Source organism: Erpetoichthys calabaricus, chromosome 5 (assembly GCF_900747795.2).
Source record: "Erpetoichthys calabaricus chromosome 5, fErpCal1.3, whole genome shotgun sequence".
NCBI lineage: Eukaryota > Metazoa > Chordata > Cladistia > Polypteriformes > Polypteridae > Erpetoichthys > Erpetoichthys calabaricus.
In genome coordinates, this window is record NC_041398.2 from 69,681,524 (window position 1) to 69,703,373 (window position 21,850).

General features: G+C 35.3%; 1 long non-coding RNA gene across 1 annotated transcript; it reads left to right on the plus strand.

Moving 5' to 3' along the window:
• Positions 1–3,095: 3,095 nt before the first annotated feature.
• LOC127527968 (uncharacterized) lies at positions 3,096–17,809 on the plus strand. Its single transcript, XR_007935162.1, has 3 exons — positions 3,096–3,167; positions 11,881–11,945; positions 17,726–17,809. It is a non-coding gene; the product is annotated as an uncharacterized LOC127527968 (long non-coding RNA).
• The last annotated feature ends 4,041 nt before the right edge of the window (positions 17,810–21,850 follow it).

A 21,850-nucleotide genomic window follows, 5' to 3' on the forward strand; every position in this document is an offset into this window, starting at 1 on the left:
TAAGCAAGATCAGTCTTTTCAAAGTCAAACCACCTCCATGCACGTGAGGATGATCCAGGTTTTGTTTTTAAATCGAACAGCATAGATTGCTAAGGTGTTTTATCCACTGGTGCCGTCTGCTAACTCATTTTTAGGCAGCTGCGCTAGCTTAATTTGTGGTGCACTGACTGTGTACGTGCAGTAGTCTTTCCTGTTAGGTTACACGAGATAGTGAATGCGTGGACTGTCAAGCTGTTTTTCATTGTTTTTTGCAAAGTGGGTGACATGCACCATTATTTCAGCTCACACATTGTTAAAACAAAAATTAAGATATTATCATAGACGATGTATATTGCGCACTCCTAAAACATAAGTACAGTATTACCAAATTCCTTTGCCATCCGTTACAGTCCTTATTGTTGGTCCCCCATGACATGGTGCCTACATGTTCAAGTTTATATATAATATGGTTGACTATACCCCTATTAATAATTGTTTATTTGAGGACTGGAGGTCAATGTGTTCTAGTAGTACAGAAACAAAACTAGAATGAATCATGATGCTTTAGTCAGTTGAATTGTGGGCTGCTTGTCATCATGAATGAAGTGGGTGTAGAAGTCATTAAGAAAGTAGTTTGTCATATTTACAATACAATACAATTTATTTTTTATGTAGCCCAAAATCACACAAGAAGTGCCGCAATGGGCTTTAACAGGCCCTGCCTCTTGACAGCCCCCAGCCTTGACTCTCTAAGAAGACAAGAAAAAACTCCCAAAAAAATCCCTTGTAGAGAAAAAATGGAAGAAACCTTGGGAAAGGCAGTTCAAAGAGTGACCCCATTCCAGGCAGGTTGGGCGTGCAGTGGGTGTCAAAAAGAAGGGGGTCAATAAACTCATGATTGCCTGAAACATCTCTCTTCAGCGCATGCTTGGGTTTTTTTCCTAAATTACTGTAGCAGCTCAACTTCCAGTATGTATCTAAAATAAAAAGATACAAATATTAAATAACTTTATTATGCAGTTTGGGATTTTTTTATTGTAACTTCATAAATTGTCAAACTTTATTTTGATTTGCATTACCTAAACATATTGAATGGTTAAAAAAACATACACACAGGTATGGTCCAATGTCAAACGTTGGCACTGTATGTGGTTGTGTTCAGCTCTGATGGGAGAGAGTCCCTCGCATGGGGTGAAAAACACGTGGCCGTGATATCTCTGGCAATGAGCAGCTACCCTCTAAAACACATGTAGCTCTGATCTTTCTCTTAAAAACGTCAAACGTTACTCCTTAATAATCTGTAGATAATAATGTCTGTTGAACAAACCGGTATCATTAACTAAGTTGAGGCAAGGTACGCTCCAACACGTGGCAAGAGGTCGACACACTCGAATGGAAGCTGGAGCATGAGTGAGGAGGGCCTGCAGCCGCTGTGTTGGAGATCACGCAAATAAATCGGTACCGCTAGCAATCTGTGATACTTAAGGCAATGAGAGAAGTCGCAAAATAAACTGGAATGTTCAAGCAAATTATAGTAAAAAACCTGATCTAAATCCGTTAAGTAGTTCTCTTGTGAAAAACAGAAAGACATTGGATTTTGCATATAAAGAAAGTTGTGTAGTCTTTAATAATAGGTATTAGCAATAATAGTGTAGTTAGCAAATTTTTGTTATTATTAATAAAAATGAATCATACAGCCCTTATTAATTTGTGTGAGTCTCAGCTACTCTGTGTCCAAAAATGATGGAAAAGTCAACAGATACAGTATGTTGGTTAGTGGGAAATAAGTGGAAATGCAAATAAGCAGTTCATGCACTGAGCCGGCAGCTTCATCAGGATGTAGGAAGATAATTAGTGGCATGATACCTGTTAAATACCACAAATACAAAATGAAATAGCTGTGACATGGTGAACAAGCACCACCATTAAATAAGCACTTTCACCTGTTGCCTTGTGTGGAAGGAGAGAAGATCCCAGGAGAAGAAAACTCTGATTTTAAATCAAGAGAAGATTAGACCTCTAAGCTAAGGTGAAAGCAGCTGAACTTGGGAGACCCTGAAATCAGTGCCACCAGGTTGGGAGTTAAGTGTTGGCTTAACAAACCCCTCCTTGTTAAAAAAAACAAAAAACACTTAATACAGATTAGATGTCACCATGCCTTTATCCACCCTTGCAGTTAGGAGAGTGGAGGAAACCTATGCATTATCAAGTAACTGATTGAAATGACTGGGCAGCTCGCCCACTAATTTTAATGAAGGGGAACTGCCTGTGTGAAACTGGGTGTTACTACGCAATGTCCAAAAAATTATTTGTTAAATCATTTAGAATTTAATTTCTTGATCACTGATTAAATAATAAAGCCAAACATTTTAAAATTGGAAACCCCTACCTTTAGCATATAATACACAGATTTCTTTACAATAACTGACTGTCTCCTTTGGCATTAATTTTCTTTTATGGTATACCTAAAAACATTTTTGCACACATATTTATATTTAAGAATATAATATTGCACATAGTTTTTTTTTAAATTATTGCAAATGTTTTCAAGTTAAAAATATGAAGAAAGTTGTTACGAACATTTAACATATTTCATGGATTTTACTTCATCAGCACATTATGTAGCTATAAACTATTAAGTTCCTATATTGTTTTGTATATTATTAGATAGAGATATTAAATAACCAATTTTAAATTGTAAAGTTTAATCTGCTATTAGCATTCTTATCTTTAGGTTTAAGGAAGTAACATGATATCCATATATTATCATATATAATATATATTTTCATATATAATCATGTATAGCTATTTTCATAATATATAATGTAAATAGGTTTTTATGTCAATTTTTTTATTTTAATCCACCCTTTCATTCAAGTACCTAAACTTTCATTCCCAGTGTGCTTTTGCTGGCTCATCCTAACTCAACACTTTGAATATATCAGTCAGACATATACTTAAGAGGAAAAAAAAGTTTCAATATACTTCACCAAATCTTACCATCTTCTGTATAGTTAGGGTATATGCTTTTTTCATTTTAGTAAACAAATAAACGTTAATATATCTATGGACATATGTAAAATTCAGTATGTCCTGCTTTGTCCCTCTGTTTTCTGTTATTTTTCAGGAAATGGACTTGTGGCAGCTCTTTAATAACATGGAAGTTGTACTTGTACCAGTTTTAGCAGGTAAAGAATAATGCTTTTAATGTAAAGTGTTTTTTTTGTCATTGACTGTCTCTAATATGATCATATACAGTAGGTGAGTTTAACTGGATTATATTGATTTGGTTTGGTGATTTTTGCAAATGTCTAAACAGCTTGTATCAATATGAGTGTTTAATAAAGTCAAAGAGAAAATATATACACAACATTTTAAAATAAAAACACACATCTCTCTATTATTAAAAAAAAAAAAAATCTTGGAAGGAGACAAGACGTCGAGACAATTCAATACAAAATTGATGAATAGGTAAAAGCGAAAAGAGATTGAATATACAGTATGGACATAGGTGATATGACAGAAGTGCGCCACATGAAATGCATACAGTATGGACATAGGTGATATGACAGAAGTGCGCCACATGAAATGCAGATCACGTGGCGCAGCAGCAGCAAGCCAGCAGCTGATCGAGCAAAGAGGAGGTAAAAAAAAAAAAAAAAAAAAACTGTTTCCCATTGTATCACCGTTTAAGAGGGGGTGTCAGGGGAGCGATCGCATCTCCTTGGGGTGCGTTCAGCCCCCCTCTTCACAATGCTAGAGGCAGACACGCAAATTGGTTGGTGCGTAGTATTGGTGGTGTGGGGTGCTTTGGTGGTGGTTTTCCCTAGTTATTAATAAAAGTTTAAGTATCCAAGAGTCCATAATTAAAAAGTCAGTATTTAAAAGGTATTGAAAATTAAGTATTTACTTTTTGTGCATGTCAAAGTATAATAAATTTTGATAAAACAGCAAGTTAGTCTATATGCATCTTACTGTCTACATGTACTTCATAGAAATGCACTGTACATGTACATAGCCCCAAGAAATGTGACTGCACATTTGTATATCATTTGTATTTCTTCAACCAGTATTTAAATGTGAAATATTGTCATTTCAAGTATTGGTTAACGGTCCTTTTAAACACAAAGGTTCACATCACAGTGGATGGACAGAGAAAAAGGGTTGCAATGATTAGGTGACATTTGACGTTTTTGTGTATAGGATTATGATTTCAAGGTTGCGTTCTTTAAAGAAAGGTAATATTGCAGAATTGAGTCACAATACTTAATATGTTGCAAAATATTAAAAAATGGCATTATTGTTGCATGACACTAGTATTGTGATAATAATTGTAGGGTTCCTTGATAGTTCTCACACATCATATTTTTAGCGTAATATTTTTGGTTATCAATTCTTCAGACTTAATTTTAAATCCTGCATCATGCAATAAACATCACCACAGAGACATGTTTTGTATCAAATTATAAAGAACAATGCTTTAAATATACATCTAGTTTATATTACAGTGATCCCTCGCTATATCGCGCTTCGCCTTTCGCGGCTTCACTCCATCGCGGATTTTATATGTAAGCATATTTAAATGTATATCGCGGATTTTTTGCTGGTTCGTGGATTTCTGCGGACAATGGGTCTTTTAATTTCTGGTACATGCTTCCTCAGTTGGTTTGCCCAGTTGATTTCATACAAGGGACGCTATTGGCAGATGGCTGAGAAGCTAGATTGCTTACTTTTCTCTGTCTCTCTTGCGCTGACTTTCTCTGATCCTGACGTATGGGGATTGAGCAGGGGGGCTGTTCGCACACCTAGACGATACGGACGCTCGTCTAAAAATGCTGAAAGATTATCTTCACGTTGCTATCTTTTGTGCAGCTGCTTCCTGAAACGACATGCTGTACGGTGCTTCGCATACTTAAAAGCTCGAAGGGCACGTATTGATTTTTGACTGAAAAACAAACTCTGTCTCTCTCTCTCTCTCTCTCTCTCTCTCCCCCCCTGCTCCTGACGGAGGGGGTGTGAGCTGCCGCCTTCAACAGCTTTGTGCCACGGTGCTTCGCATACTTAAAAGCCAAACAGCCCTATTGATTTGTTTGCTAGAGATTGTTTTCTCTATCTATGTGACATTCTGTGCTCCTGACACGCACTCCTTTGAAGAGGAAGATATGTTTGCATTCTTTTAATTGTGAGACAGAACTGTCATCTCTGTCTTGTCATGGAGCACAGTTTAAACTTTTGACAAAGAGACAAATGTTTGTTTGCAGTGTTTGAATAACGTTCCTGTCTCTCTACAACCTCCTGTGTTTCTGCGCAAATCTGTGACCCAAGCATGACAATATAAAAATAACCATATAAACATATGGTTTCTACTTCGCGGATTTTCTTATTTCGTGGGTGGCTCTGGAACACAACCCCCGCGATGGAGGAGGGATTACTGTATCCACTTTTTCTCCTATTTAGTCAAATAAGGAAATCAAGGGTTGCATGGAACTGTACAGGCAGTGCTTCCCACCTCAGCTAAAGTAGGAACCTACCCTGGACAGGGTCAGTGCAGGGCATACTAACATGCACATATGCATGCATATTCATTACATGCAAGTCCAATGGAAAAATGGCAGTTAAGCTGACAAATTCTTTTTTTCAATTGGATGTATGGAAAACCGTAAGAAAACCAATGCTGACTTGGGGAGAAAAGTATGAAATCCATACTAACAGTGGCTTAACTTCGAAATTAGTCTGGAGCCGTTTTAAATGGAAGCCAACAGTGCCAACTTCCATTCATTGTATATGCTGTCTGCTATACAAGATAAATTCCCAATGTGTTTGTAGCACTATGTGCATTATTATTAGTATAGACCAGGGGTTGGCAACCTGGGGCTCGCGAGCCACATGCGGCTCTTTGACTCTGTGACTGCAGGTCTTCTCAGAATGACGGATGCATTCACATTTTCATGTCTTAACATATTATTTGGTAATACTTTCATAAGGATAATTTATTTTTGGGTTAATATTTTTCAGGATATTTCTTTAGCTATATGTGAATCAGGCGATCTGTTACGAGCCCCTGTTGCGTTTTAACCTCTTAACTGCAGCATCTACATCTTCCTCAAAGTCATTCTTTTTGTCAAGATTATGTCTTTGGTCAAATCATTTGCTCTCCAGACTTTTCTTCAGTGCTCAAGATTGGATGTATGCTTCAACATTTATTGGGATTCCTAATTCTTATACTTTTTGTGGTTAATCGTCACCATGCTTTCCGAGGTCTTTGTAAACATTATTATATTTTCTGCTATTTACATATTATAGCAATCTGAGTTCAGAGTGGTGAGTACATTTTGCAGTGATCGCTCAGCACACATTTAAAGTAGTGAGTGAGGGGCAGATGACTGCCGAGCTGAACGAACTTTACTCAAGAAGGGGGTGGGGTGAAGGTGAAGACTATCACTACAGAACTGAACAATGTTGTAATGTTAGTCACCTTTGCGCTGTTAACACTTCCAAGTAATTGAAAACTGAGATGCAAAACTCTGTGGGTCTTCTAATATGTCTAATTTGCAATGAAATTTATCCAACAACAAAAAAATCAAATCGCAATCTCTAGTAACAAAGCGCATCGCATTTGCCAAAAAAAAAAAAAAATCATTCAGAGATGAAAGAAAGACAGAAAATATGCAACAATCAGCAACTTTTCAAGTTTCTCATTAGAATGAAAAGCATCGAAATCCTTTCACAAATAGATGGAGAATATGTAAAGAAAAAAGTGTGAACATCTCTACTCTGACTTCAAAAATAAAGTAGATATTATTAAAAAAGTAAAGACACTCCACTATCCGCAAAATACTGTTCACAACAGAATCATTAAGATGATTAAGAATGTTGACAGATCAACAGATTAATTAAATAAAATTGGCATCTGTATTTTCTTTGGCATGTGACGAGTCGTGACGTGAAGGAAATCACACCGATTAGCCTTCTGGGATGGTATGTACCCAGTAAAGGTCACCATGAAGATTTAGTGGCTTTGATATCTCTTAAAGGACAAACTCAAGGTGATATCTCTGCAACAATTTTGGAATTTTTGACTGTTAGGGAAATTGACATTAATAAATTGGTATCTATGGCACCCAGTAATGACAGTTAAAAATAAAGGCTTTGTTACCCTCTTCAGACAAAACTACTTTTTTTTGCAGAGACTTTAAAAGTGGACATCTGTTTCATTTCGAAACTTTAAAAAATCATCAGGAAACTACTGGAAGTGTCATTGATAGCAAGTTCTTTCTGGCAACTATTACAAAAATGCATGATTCATTTACTGGTCGCTTCAAAGATTTCTGAGGTGAAAACTCCACTCTTTCATTCTTGTCAATCGAATACATTTTTTGCTGTTTCCAACAGTTGACAGAGCTGTTTGAACGACAAGTAACAGACATGAAAAGCAAAGATTTGTGGTCTTCAAAAGTAACATCTTTTCAAGTGGAGGTTGAAAACCTGGAAAGAGAAAAGTTGACTTTACCCATTAATTACAAATGGACAGAATTTTCCAACTGTCAAACTGGGAGGTCCAACTGATTATTAAAATGTGGAACTGCCTTCCAGACTATTATTGTTTTTTGATCCACTTATTTTTGTGAGCAGATGTTCTCCAACATGAATGATATCAAATGCAAGCTAAAAAGTCAACTTAATGATGTGAGCTTGGACTCCTGTTTAAAACTGAAGACTTTCAGCTGCTTACCAAACAGCAAACAACTCTGTGGAAATGCAGTGTCAGAAGTCTCATTAAGTTTTTTTTTTCTTTATTTCCTAAAAGTACTTGAGGTTTTGTATTTGTGTTAATGCAAATATACCAATATCGTGTTTAAAAAATCGTATCTCAAACCACCTTCTCTACCCATTGCGGGTCTTTGTAAATCTTGTGTCAAACATTTAGGATAAAATGGCCATTTGCTTTGAAAAGGTTGCAGACCCCTGGTATAGACGATTCTTTGGTAAGAGGAAAATAGTAAATATAAGCTCTAAAGTAATCAAGTTGAAATAGAATTTCCTTATATTGAGCAATAAAAAGTTTGTGTTCCCAATTTGGCTTAAATATATAAATCAAAGACATATCAAAGTATGACTAAACGATTTTGAATACACTGCTAAAGACTGATTTAATTGAAAGTACTGTATAAGCATTTCCTAAATGTGCATATAATAAAATTGTATTAAAATTTGTGTCTGCAAACGTCAATCTCCAAACTGATTTTTTTTTTGACGGTGTCTCTGGTAGTCAAGACCCTACAGATAGTTTAGCATGTCTATGACATATAATGTTTTTGTAGTTGGTAGATCATGGTATGCCGTGGGATGTTTTGGGTTTCAAAAAGTGTGCCACCACAGGAAAAAGTTGGAAAACACTGCTGTACATGCAAAAATCTCCATAGCTGCTATCTCGCTTAAAAATTGACACCTTGCAGTACTTGGATGGTTATGTTTGGTTCTTTGCAAAAATTAGTGAAGATACTGCAAACTGGAATAATGGATAGTAATAATCATTATACAGTACTTCTATTTCGCAGAATTTGCACTTAGGTGGTATGGCAGTGATTTAATCTTCTTACAGAAAAGTGAAAAAAAAAAAAAACACTATTTTTTTATCTACTCTAGCATTGAACCAGGATTCCCAAACCCAATCTCCCTCTTTATCTGTATGTATGTATGTGTATATATATATATATATATATATATATATATATATATATATATATATATATACATATATATATACATATATACACATATATATATACATATACAGTGGTGTGAAAAACTATTTGCCCCCCTTCCTGATTTCTTATTCTTTTGCATGTTTGTCACACAAAATGTTTCTGATCATCAAACACATTTAACCATTAGTCAAATATAACACAAGTAAACACAAAATGCAGTTTGTAAATGGTGGTTTTTATTATTTAGGGAGAAAAAAAAATCCAAACCTACATGGCCCTGTGTGAAAAAGTAATTGCCCCCTGAACCTAATAACTGGTTGGGCCACCCTTAGTAGCAATAACTGCAATCAAGCGTTTGCGATAACTTGCAATGAGTCTTTTACAGTGCTCTGGAGGAATTTTGGCCCACTCATCTTTGCAAAATTGTTGTAATTCAGCTTTATTTGAGGGTTTTCTAGCATGAACCGCCTTTTTAAGGTCATGCCATAGCATCTCAATTGGATTCAGGTCAGGACTTTGACTAGGCCACTCCAAAGTCTTCATTTTGTTTTTCTTCAGCCATTCAGAGGTGGATTTGCTGGTGTGTTTTGGGTCATTGTCCTGTTGCAGCACCCAAGATCGCTTCAGCTTGAGTTGACGAACAGATGGCCGGACATTCTCCTTCAGGATTTTTTGGTAGACAGTAGAATTCATGGTTCCATCTATCACAGCAAGCCTTCCAGGTCCTGAAGCAGCAAAACAACCCCAGACCATCACACTACCACCACCATATTTTACTGTTGGTATGATGTTCTTTTTCTGAAATGCTGTGTTCCTTTTACGCCAGATGTAACGGGACATTTGCCTTCCAAAAAGTTCAACTTTTGACTCATCAGTCCACAAGGTATTTTCCCAAAAGTCTTGGCAATCATTGAGATGTTTCTTAGCAAAATTGAGACAAGCCCTAATGTTCTTTTTGCTTAACAGTGGTTTGCATCTTGGAAATCTGCCATGCAGGCCGTTTTTGCCCAGTCTCTTTCTTATGGTGGAGTCGTGAACACTGACCTTAATTGAGGCAAGTGAGGCCTGCAGTTCTTTAGATGTTGTCCTGGGGTCTCTTGTGACCTCTCGGATGAGTCGTCTCTGCGCTCTTGGGGTAATTTTGGTCGGCCGGCCACTCCTGGGAAGGTTCACCACTGTTCCATGTTTTTGCCATTTGTGGATAATGGCTCTCACTGTGGTTCGCTGGAGTCCCAAAGCTTTAGAAATGGCTTTATAACCTTTACCAGACTGATAGATCTCAATTACTTCTGTTCTCATTTGTTCCTGAATTTCTTTGGATCTTGGCATGATGTCTAGCTTTTGAGGTGCTTTTGGTCTACTTCTCTGTGTCAGGCAGCTCCTATTTAAGTGATTTCTTGATTGAAACAGGTGTGGCAGTAATCAGGCCTGGGGGTGGCTACGGAAATTGAACTCAGGTGTGATACACCACAGTTAGGTTATTTTTTAACAAGGGGGCAATTACTTTTTCACACAGGGCCATGTAGGTTTGGATTTTTTTTTCTCCCTAAATAATAAACACCATCATTTAAAAACTGCATTTTGTGTTTACTTGTGTTATATTTGACTAATGGTTAAATGTGTTTGATGATCAGAAACATTTTGTGTGACAAACATGCAAAAGAATAAGAAATCAGGAAGGGGGCAAATAGTTTTTCACACCACTGTATATTATTAAAAAAAATCCTGGGACAGAAAGACGGGAGACAAGACGTGATCTTCACGTTAAGATCACGGAAGACACTTAAAAGGTCCACGAGACGAAAGAGATTGACCCAGGACCGTCTCACGATGCCGTAGAACATGAGATTCTTGCAAGACACGCCCTACTTAAATCCAATATCAAATAAGACCACAGGCAGCAAAACACAGAAAGTAAGTAATAAGGAAAGTAATTATCAGCCCGGAACAAGTGGAATTGAAGAAACGCACGTCCAGTCGGGCTCAGAATTAAAAGACTGAGAGTAAAAGACAAAGTAGAACTTCATAAAGATGTTCACGCTATACACATGCAGAGCATGTTGGAGATTATGAAAGCAGTGGAATTCGAAAGCCTCAAAAAAAAAAAAAAAAGGCCTAGTACACATGTGGAGAAAGTTAAAGAATATGAAAGTAGGAAAAAGAAAGTAAAGATCGCAGTAGCGTAAACAAACGGACATTATTACTCGAAAAAAAAAGACAGAGTAGAAAACAAAGTAAAACGTCATAAAGAGGTTAAAACAAGGGGACCAAACACATGCAGAGCAGGTCAAAGATAATGAAAACTGGAATTCAAAAGACTCAAAAAAAAAAAAAAAAAACAGGCGCGAAACACATGCAGAGCAAGATACAGAATATGAAAGCAGAAAAAAATGACAGTGTCAAAAAAAAGTAAACATCGCATTAGTGCAAAAAAAAGAGAAATTATTACTTGGAGAAATAACGAAAAGGGGAATAGAGATCGAATATATGGACATAGGTAATATGTCAGAAGTATGTAAATATTGTAAGGCTTTGAAGTTTAAGTCAGAGAATTTCAAAAATGGGGTTTACCTCACATGCATTTATTGGATACTTTGCAAAAAAAATTATTAACTGCTGATGATGTGGATCATTTTTTCTGTGCTGAAATTCCAAACAGAGAAACCTATCCTGAAATATGGTACAAAGTCATTAAACACATGTCTCATTGACCTCATTTAAAAGATTAAGCATATTGGGACTCGAAAGATTGCAAATATTGTTTTTACAGAAGTTCTGAAATAAAAGTGAAACTAATGAAATAGCAACAATTCAAAGAAAAAAAATCTTAAAAGTGTGTATCCAGAAAACCGAACATGGGGGTTGGTGAGCAAAGCGAGCACGGGGCAAAGCCACCTAGTGTATGTGTGTGTATATGTGTATTATATATATATATATATATATAATACAAATACACGCATGCACGCACACATAGATATTTAAAAGGGAGAAGGAGTAATAGTTTTAAAACAAATCAGTGGAAATGATTGATCTTCCGTTATTTTGAAAGTTATGTCTAATTTAAGTTATTTTCCAGATTTATACATATGTTGAGTATGTCTAACAATTGATTTAGTAACTATACTATGTTACAGAAATTTTTAATTATTTTAACTTGAGTGACAATTGCCTAACCTAATTGTATTATTTTTAGCAATGGAAGACCACAAAATAAATGTGGATATAGATATACTGAAGCAAACATCTGATATTTTGAAGGTTAGGTATCAGTTTTTCTATTCTCTGATTTACTGTATTTAACATGTTAATTGAATTTGCAATTATCCTGTTTTAGTTTCAGTATCTATTTTATAGAACATAATCTTTGTTTTTAAATATTCTTGCACAACTAGTACATACCTCTTTACTTGGGGTGTATAACTTATTCAGATGAAAATTGTACATGGTAATTAAGGCAATATTGTACATTTAGGCATACTGCGCCAAAAAAGGACATCTTTACAAGTCATTTTCCCCATTATTTTCTCATTAAGAAGCTTTTAAGTGTAGTAAACTAAAGACAAACTGGTAATCTTTCCTGGGCCATTCTACATGAGTTGTCTGTTTTTGTCACGCATGAGGAATTCCTAACCTAAATATTTTTCTGTATCTCTTATTTCAGTGCATATCTTTATTATAGTTAATTTACTGCACATTAAGAGGCTATTTAAAGTACAGGTTAGTTACAGTGGCAAATACCATCTATTTAATATTTATAGAAATTTTGTGTCACTATTACACATTTTTTCTTGCAGGAGATGCAATCAAATTTATGGAACTTTACTTCACTATAAAATCTGTTTTCTCTGTGGTCTTGTAGGCTTTTTAAACTGAGCATTTAGAAGTTAAACGTTCTTGTTCATAAACCTAAGGATAAAAAGAGCCTCTATTATTTAACTATTGCAAATCTTTTATAATAATAAAAAATAGCATTACATCTTATCGGCTTTGCTTTCTATCTAAATTTATTTTAATGTATTTGATCAGAAGAACTGAACTTATGCATCTTCATTTAGCACGTGCTGATTATATAAAAATTCAAATTTTTGAGTTTGGTGCAGCATTGCCTGTGTGCCTTTGGAAACTAGGAAATGTTTGACCTGTCAGAGTCCAATGCTTAAACAAAAAATGAAGGACAAAATTTAATTAACTGCCAACATTGGTTTAAAGTAAATAACTACAAAATTTTAAAGTTGACAAATCTACCTGGTTTAAAAATGTGTTCTTATCAGATCTCACAAATTGTCCCAGTCTAGGGATGATTTATTTCAAATTGTGTCTGTAGCATTTTGATCACTTTCTATTATAAGTGAAGTCCTTATCCACTGCAGTGGAACTGGAAACTGAGGTGCAGTTAAGCTCTATTAAGCTGCAACATCCGGAGTAGCTCTCAATGACCTGTCTCAGTGACCTGAAAAAGTGTTTTGAAATGTTGAAACATTCTCCCAACATTTAAAAGCCATTATGTGCAGCATAGTTCATTAAGGAGTAAAATTTCACAAGCAATTTATTGGCTGGGATTATGTATGTATACTCCAGGAATCATCGGATGCCTTTTCTTTTTATATGACCTATGATTATCTTGTGTAGATTATTTATGAGTGAGTGTTCAAATCTATTAACATCTTTGTACTTTTATAAAGTCTACTTTAATATGAGATGCAGCTCACTCAATTAAAAGACAGCTTAGCTTCCTTATTAAGGGCAGAAAATATTTTAGAATGTTATGTTTGTCTTGTACCATTTTAGAGTTGCCAGCTAATCTAATATGCTGACTATTCCTGCTTAAACTTAGAACTACATTTCTTAAGAGTCAAAATATTTTAAATGATTTGCTTACATTCTATAATTTTTCCAAAAAGCTTAATTGCTGTAGTTAATCTTTACCCATAAACTTTACCCATAATTACCCATCACTCCTGTGTGAACTGGGATACATTTTTTTTCCTGTTTGTCTGTCACTAAGTCTGTCTGTATACTGCAGTCAATAAACCAAGAAAAATAGTAAAAGCAGTGTGTTTGAAAGAAAGTAATTGTAAATAGTTAATGAAGCAATGTAATGATGTATGAGCTGTAACAAAGATGAGCTATATAGAAATTATTTTTTAAGGAATTAGTGCTTTAAAGGAGAGTAGATTGCTTTAGGAGTGTCTTTAAGAATTTTTACATTGGTGATTTTCTGGGTATTTAAGAGAAGAGGACAGGGATAAGTACTGTTTTTGTCAATGGTTTTATTTAGTTTTCTTACAGTTGAGGTTCCTTTTAATTAGGTATAATATTGCTCTGTCTTTATAGTATTTGTTTTTTATAGACTTGTTTTAGTTGTGTGTTTTGTTTTGGTGAAGTGTCTACTGCAGGATATCAAATACAACATATATTACTACTCATAAAAATATTAAACGTTTGGATTTTGTGAAATGATTTTAAAAGTTTAAAGAGGTCACACAAAACAGGCCACAAAGGAACAATGTTTCTGAAAAATTAGTAACAAGAAATATATTCTGATTCAAAATAAGCTGCCTTCATTTATCTGTACATTAAAGATAGATATACTGAGGTACTACTACCCAAAGAGTTTACCATTACTAAACTTGTATATCTATGTGGAACACTCACTTTGTGACATTCTGGAACCATCAGATTGACCTAATTTCTATTGATTTGATGCCACATGTCTTGCATTGACTCCTGATTAGTTTAGTGCTTTTATGATAAATATCTTACTGAAAAGCATGACATTTCTGAATATTTATAGTAATTTTTTTAATTAAATTAAATAAATGTACAAGGTAGTGCTTCTCTTGTTGCTTGACGTCTCAGCAGTGACTTTGCTTTCTGTTTGACTGCCATTTCTACCCCAGATTTCCTCCAACAAATTTGGTGAGGATGACATTTCACTAACTAGGTACTAAATAGAACAGGTATCTTGCAGTAGCCTCTATCCATGTGTCTCAGAAACCCACCAGTGTTGAAAGATCTGTTGAACCACTCAAAACCTATGGCTTTGGTATTAATTATTAATATATTAGTAGTTACACAAAGACTCTACTCTGTAGGACTCTTTATATGTTTGTTTGGCTCAGAATAGTAAACAGATTACCATTTACTAAACTATCAGTCAGTAAAATAAAATTATATCATATAGAACTATAAAAACTTGAAAACTGGAAATAAACAAGAAAGAAAACATAATTATCTCATGCATTGTGCAAACCTGAGTGAAATACAAACCCATTTAAGCCTTCAGTGTATTGAATATTTACAGTTTTATTGGATACAAGTTTATAATTGCACTGTACATAACAATGCACTTGATTCATTCTCATCTGACAATTTTACAATTATGTCAAAATGCATGAATACAAAGGTTTTTATGGAACAAGAGTCCATCTTATAATAATGTCCACCATTGTCAGGTTTCATGTTTACATGTGATGTTTTTCATGTTACTCTCTTTTGTAATTTAATAGAGTTTGAACAATCTTGTCAATCTTTCTTAAATGCAAAATATTCAAAATAAGCTCAGCTAGTTAGTATTAAGTATGTGAATTAAGGTAATTATATTAAAACTTGCAATTTATCTTAGAAATGGAACTATTATACACTTAAAAATGTTTTTAAATATTGTCCCATTGCACAGGACATCATAGAAAATGACTGAAAAAAGCTGACAAAGAACTGATCTGTGAAAAAGAAAAAGGCAGCAACCAGTAACTGCCAAGGAATGCCAGTCAGTGCCTGTTTGTCCCAAAATTATATTTCATATTATACTGGTGACAGATTTACACTTCTATTTTAAGCATAAGATACAGATTTAGTAGCATTTAACAACTTAAAAAATTTAAAAGGAGCAGATGAGACATTTATTTATACATGTCTTAGAAAAGCTGACATATGAAAACTCTGTCAGTGCTTACTGGAAAACAGTAAAATTGTCCATAGCCTTCATGAATACTTACAAATCAGAAGAAAGAAGTAATGAGTGCTTTCGATATCCTGATGCACATTGTATGTTTCTACAAAATTTCACGCTTTTTGCCCTTTTTTGTGTTGGATGTTCCAATGACAAATGGAGTCAAAATCTTCAATAGATATTAATGCTGCAAAAAAGTGATCTGGCTGGTTTCCTTTTTGTGTTTTGTACGGAGCACAGGACCTATGTTAAGATACCTGAGCAAAGATATCTTTAAGCAGGATAGCTAGCTATTAAAAATCCAGTCACATGCATTTACAAGTTGATACAGTAATGGCCGAAATTATCGGCACCCCTGGAATTTTCCCAGAAAATGCACCATTTCTCCCAGAAAATTATTGCAATTACAAATGTTTTTGTATATACATGTTTATTTCCTTTATGTGCATTGGAACAACACAAAAAAAGCAGAGAAAAAAAGCCAAATCTGACATGTCACACAGAACTCCAAAAATGGGCCGGACAAAATTATTGGCACCCTTTCAAAATTGTGGGTAAATCTTTTTATTTCAAGCATATGATGCTCGTTTGAACTCACCTGTGGCAAGAAACAGGTGCTGGCAATATAGCAATCACAACTGAAGCCAGTTAAAATGGAAAAAAAGTTGACTCAACCTTTCTGTTGTGTGCCTGAGTGTGCCACACTAAGCATGGAGAACAGAAAGAAGAGCAGAGAATTGTCTGAGGACTTGAGAACAAAAATTGTGGAAAAATATCAACAATCCCAAGGCTACAAGTCCATCTCCAGAGATCTTCATGTTCCTTTGTCCACTGTGCACAACATAATCAAGAAGTTCACAACACATGGCACTGTAGCTAATCTCCCTGGACGTGGACGGAAGAGAAAAATTGATAAAAGACTGCAACGAAGGATAGTCCGAATGGTGGATAAACAACCCCAATCAGCTTCAAAACATATTCAAGCTGTTCTGCAGACTCAGGGTGCAACAGTGTCAGCTCGAACTATCCGTCGACATCTGAACAAAATTAAACGCTATGGCAGGAGAGCCAGGAGGACCCCCACTGCTGACACAGAAACATAAAAAAGCCAGACTGGAGTTTGCCAAAGTGTACTTGAGGAAGCCAAAGCCCTTCTGGGCGAATGTCTTGTGGACAGATGAGACCAATGTAGAGCTTTTTGGTAAAGCTAATCATTCTACTGTTTACAGAAAACGGAATGAGGCCTATGAAGAAAAGAACACAGTACCTACAGTCAAACATGGTGGAGGTTCTAAGATGTTTTGGGGATGTTTTGCTGCCTCTGGCACTGGATGCCTTGACTGTGTGCAAGGCATCATGAAATCTGAAGACTACCAAAAGATATTGGGGTGCAATGTAGGGCCCAGTGTCAGAAAGCTGGATCTGCGTCAGAAGTCATGGGTGTTCCAGCAGGACAATGACCCCAAACATACCTCTAAAAGCATTCAGAAATGATTAAAGACAAAGCGTTAGAGAGTTTTGAAGTGGCCAGCAATGAGTCCGGATCTAAATCTGATTGAACACTTATGGAGAGATCTCAAAATTGCTATTGGGAGAAGTCACCCTTCACATCTGAGAAACCTTGAGCAGTTTGCAAAAGAAGAGTGGTTGGAAATTCCAGTTGAGAGGTGTAGCAAGCTTATTGATGGTTATAGGAAGCGCTTGATTTCAGTTATTTTTTCCAAAGGGCATGCAACCAAATATTAAGTAAAGGGTGCCAATAATTTTGTCCAGCTCGGTTTTTGAGTTTTGTGTGAAATGATGTCAGATTTGGCTTTTTTTCTCTTTTTTTGTGTTGTTCCAATGCACATAAAGGAAATAAACGTGTATACCAAACCATTTTTAATTGTAACAATTTTCTGGGAGAAATGGTGCATTTTCAAGGAAAATTCCAGGGGTGCCGATAATTTCGGCCATGACTATATATGCTCAAGCAGCAAGCCAGATATGGTTGCATCTATTGAGACAACCCTGCCATTAGTCAACAAAACAAGGCTGATTGACTGTGCAATCTCCTCTCATCTGTAAAATTCTTTATGTTTTATAGGTAAAACTGAAACAGCTAGAGCATGAAGCACACAAAGCTGCCGGACAGCACTTCCTTTTAACAAGTGTTAATCAACTTCGTCGGGTAAGAATTGACCAACTTACAGTAACTAGTTATCCTATTGTAGATACACTTGTAATATTTCTTATTTACCTATAAGGTGAAAAGTACCTGTTGAGAACAGAGTTTGTCTATTGAAACTTAGGATACTCCAATCTGCCTAGTGTTGCTAATGAAATTTAAACTTGTATTTTATGTTGCTGTTTTTGGAGTACTTTTTAATACTAAAGATTTTTTAAAACATTTTTACATGTAGTAAATAGGTTTTTACTTGCTGAACACCATATTTTTGATTTTAGGATTTCTTAAATATATGAATTCAAATAGATAAAATCATGTGAACCTAGGGGTGGGGGTTGATTTATTTTCGATCCTATTATTGTAAAAATTGATCTATTTGTATGGAATGTTGTGTGATTTCAATACAATTAAAAAAAATAAATAAATCTGGTGAACCTATTAAAACACAATACAATGTCAAGTTTGGTGCAATGAGATGCTGCATGTCCTATTTCATTACTGTAATGCTAGTATGCCATTAGTTAATAGTAAGTAAAATAACTAAAGTGTTACATATAAAGGTTTCTCAAAATCTACATTATAAGAATTGCAACTGAGCATTTACTGTTTTATATAGTTATTAATTTAATAAAGATGTTTAAATAAGAGTTGTTAAGAAAGCTTTACTTTATAGTAGGTAATCTCCCCGATTTTCATGATTAATATTTTTTTTTTTAAAGTTGTTATGGATGGGTGTCAAAGTTCTGTCTCTCTCTCAGTTGTACATAGTTCAGAATTGCTGAAAAAGTGACATTGCAATTACAGGTTCAGGAAAAGTTACTTTTACACTCTATGGCTCTTATTGTCAAGTGTCCACAGCCAAGCCATACCTTCACACAGCTGCTCGAAGTCTTCTCCAGTACATATTATTACTATTGTCATGATTGAAAGATGCAGTAAATGCCAGGACTGCAGAAGGTGGATCAGTGACATGGGTTACCCATCTAAATCACATCCATATTTTCCTCACAGATGGCATTTCATCACTTTGCTTTACATGGCTAATCTGTCATGCACTGACACCTATCTGCAGCTGTTGCATAGTTCATCATTTTGTGCCCTCTGTAGCCTTTGTACATTCATTCTACAGTAATCTGGCACACTTAGGAGTCACCATGCAGCTTCACGGGCACTTTCATCATATTTATTTTGAAAATGGCAAATTGGATAATAACTTTTGAAATTATTTCACTTTTTTTAAGATTCTTTTTGAAAAGCTTCGTTTGCATGAGCTTTGTATAAAGAAATGTTCGAAGACTTTCATGAAGCATCATCATTCAACCTCAGAAGCAGTGGTATGTTCAATGTTTTACTCCTGTTTTACCACACAATACTGCTATTAAATACTTGTATTCATTAAAATATTTTACAGTGAATTTAATATAAAATTCACTTTTGTATATTTAGCAATTTTATTTACAGAACTAAAGAAGTATAAGCAATCATTTGAAACTCTTCTCCTGACTTCAGACTCTGTGATGGACTAAATGCACTACTTAGATCACTTTTGGTGAAACACTGGAATCACTTGGCGGGGTTTGGTGGTGGTGATGTCTTTATACTCCTAGGCCCATTGTAGCCCTTAACACGCAGAATCTAATAGGTAACTTTAGTTTTTCCATTGTTCTCAGTCAGGATTTCTCCCATCATGTGACAGGCTGTCCTTTGTCACTTACGTCAACTTTGAAATGACAACATGCTGCCAGTTTTCCCAGTCTGAGATCATGTGCTTCTCCTATCAGCCATCTTCTCAGGCTAGTGCACTTGAATATTTCCCTCCAAATAATCTATTTTTAATGCACAATAGCTGCAACCTTTACTATATGTGGGAACAATTGGTTTGCAGAATCATTGCCAGTTTGGGTTTTTGTTTTCTCTATTGTACTCAGTGGGCTCTGTCTTTGTTCTCTTCTACACTAATGTCTGTAATGCTCTCCAACCAGTGCACTAGAAAGACTAAATATCATATGAGTTTGCTGTTGCTTCTATGGCATAAGACATTATCCGTAGCAGAGCAACAGGCACTCAGCAGGCTCCTATCAATTATGGAGAATCCACTACATCCATTAAACAGTGTCATCTCCAGACAGAGGAGCAGTTTCAGCGACAGACTGCTGTCACTGTCCAGCTCCACTGACAGACTGAGAAGATCATTCCTCCCCCAAACTATGCGACTCTTCAATTCCACCAGAGGGGGTAAACGTTGAACATTATTCAAGTTATTGTCTGTTTTTTACCTGCATTTTTTATTACTCTTTAATTTAATATTTTTTGCTGCTGGAGTATGTGAATTTCTCCCTGGGATTAATAAAGTATCCATCCATCCATCCATCCATCCATCCATCCATCCATCCATCCATCCATCCATCTTCTGTAAAAAGCATGCCCAGTTAGGATTCCTACCCTGTTTAAGAATTGGTTCCAAGCTCCTTTGTGACACTTGCCTTATCTTGTACTTCCTGATGTGTGCTGGGTCTGAATGGAAATGCTGGTTTCTATATTCATTTTCAAGGTTCCAGCAATTACTTTAGAACTCCTTACTTTCAGGGATGTGTTTAGTATTCCTGGGTTTGGGTCTTCCCTACTTGGTAATGTCCTGATCGTCATACATTTGGATCCTTCATTCAAATAGTGGAGAATAAAAACTCTGTGACAAAATTTTCAGTACCTTTTGTTTTGGTAGTTTCCGCTGTGTTCTGTGTGAAGAGGTGGAATGAAGTATGATATTTTATATGAAAAAAGGATGTCTTTTAGTTTTTATGTGCCATTTTTGTATAAATAATATTAATAAATAATGCTTATACAAAAATAAATTGTATTGTATAGTTGCTCACACCAGGTTGGCTTTTAATTGATATTTATCTATTGCCTTTCATTGTGGTTCTTTGGACTGTAAAGATTAATTAATCCATTTTTAAATTTATAACAATATGCATCATGCTGTTCATAATGTTGCTAGCTTTATATAAAATAAACTACAGTACATAAACTGTGATTTGGGAAAAAGTACATACAATACACCAACTTGCCATGTTAATGTTATAGACCCAATGTGGTTACAGTTAACAAAAACTAAAGTCAAAACTGCAACTATTAAAAAAAAAAAAAAACATTTGCAAACAGAAATGAAATAATTAACAAAACTAAAATGAAACAAAACTATTAAAGTAGCTGGAAAGACTAATGGAAATAAAATAATTTACTAAAAGTATATTTTCATCACAACTGGACTTAGACAAGGGCTAACCTGGGATGCAGTGGTCCCAAAATTAATCAAAATAGTTAATAAGAATTTCATATTTGTTTTTTGAATAAATATTCCTGTCATTAATCTTTAACACTTGTAACTTTTAAACTCTAAAACAGAAAAGTCATCCACCACGAGTCGCCCGCACATATTCATCCAGTAAACAGCTGCTGGTGATGGAGGGCGGGTGTTGACACAGCATTTCAGAATTTACTGTCTTAATCTTCTTTGTTTATTTATCTGGTTTGTACAATGCTATATACTGCATATTCTGCCGTTCTTTATTTATTCTGTAAGTGCCTTGAGCATGGGAAAGGCGCTATATAAATAAAATGTATTATTATTATTATTATTATTATTTGCGGTGACAGAGCAAGCTGAATACGGGCATGTTAAGCTTTTGAAATAGAAAGCAATTTACTGTGTGAGAATAATGATGGTTCTTCATGAGGTGATAGTGACAGCATAATAGATTCTGGTTCGTGTCTTAGTGAACCATACCAAGGTGATGATTTTGCTTTGAATGTCCTCAGTAGCGTTCAAAGCTGCTGCTCACTGAGAGAGAGAAGTATTAGATATGGTTTCAGCCTGTTGATAAATGACGGCATGTTAGCTGTAATTCTTTGAAGCACTTTAAGATAGAAAAGCTTTTACAGTATTTGTTGCACTTCTGCATAACAACCACCTTTTTCCACCCTCTCAAACATATACACTATTCAATGTCTGGAAAATGTCCGGGATTAAAACACTTAGAGGCT